The sequence below is a fragment of the Egretta garzetta genome, unplaced genomic scaffold (assembly GCF_000687185.1).
Source record: "Egretta garzetta isolate BGI_Z169 unplaced genomic scaffold, ASM68718v1 scaffold19, whole genome shotgun sequence".
NCBI classification, from domain to species: domain Eukaryota; kingdom Metazoa; phylum Chordata; class Aves; order Pelecaniformes; family Ardeidae; genus Egretta; species Egretta garzetta.
This window is the reverse complement of record NW_009260768.1, coordinates 139,514-139,924: the sequence shown is the minus strand read 5'-3', so window position 1 is coordinate 139,924 and position 411 is coordinate 139,514. Positions and strand designations below refer to the sequence as shown.

The window sequence follows — 411 nt, the reverse complement described above, 5'->3', positions numbered from 1 at the left end:
CCGAGGGAGCCGTGTGCCAGCCTCAACCCACCATGTAGCAGCACAGAGGGGGCAGTGGGGTGCTGAGCCCCCCCCCTGCCCTGCTTGGGGGACCTCTCGGGTGAGCCCCATGCATCCCCCACACCAGCCAGGCTCCCGTGGGGCCGCTCATGGGTCCCCGGTGGGTGCCGGTGCCACCGGGGACGCGCATGCACTCGCCTGGTCCTCCGTGAGAAGTTCCCCAGTGGGATGGGCAAGCATTGCCAGAGCTGCTCGGGCTTCCTCCGCCGAGAAAGTCGTGCCGACAATCTGGAGTATAAAATGGAGGAGGGAAATGCCTGGTGGCTGCTGGGGACGGCGGCACAGGGAGGAAACGTGCTGCCCGCAAGAGCCGCAGGTTCCTGCCGTGCCCGGGACCCGGCGGGGGGGGGG

The 411-nt window shown here is 69.1% G+C and overlaps 1 protein-coding gene across 1 annotated transcript in view; it reads left to right on the top strand.

Annotated features, from left to right (window-relative positions):
- Positions 1-16: 16 nt before the first annotated feature.
- Positions 17-411, top strand: part of SLC16A6 (solute carrier family 16 member 6) — a 7,028-nt gene continuing 6,633 nt past the window's right edge. Inside the window, exon 1 of the mRNA XM_009646148.2 lies at positions 17-100. The gene's annotated coding sequence lies outside the window, so the exon portion shown is untranslated. The remainder of the gene's footprint in view (positions 101-411) is intronic.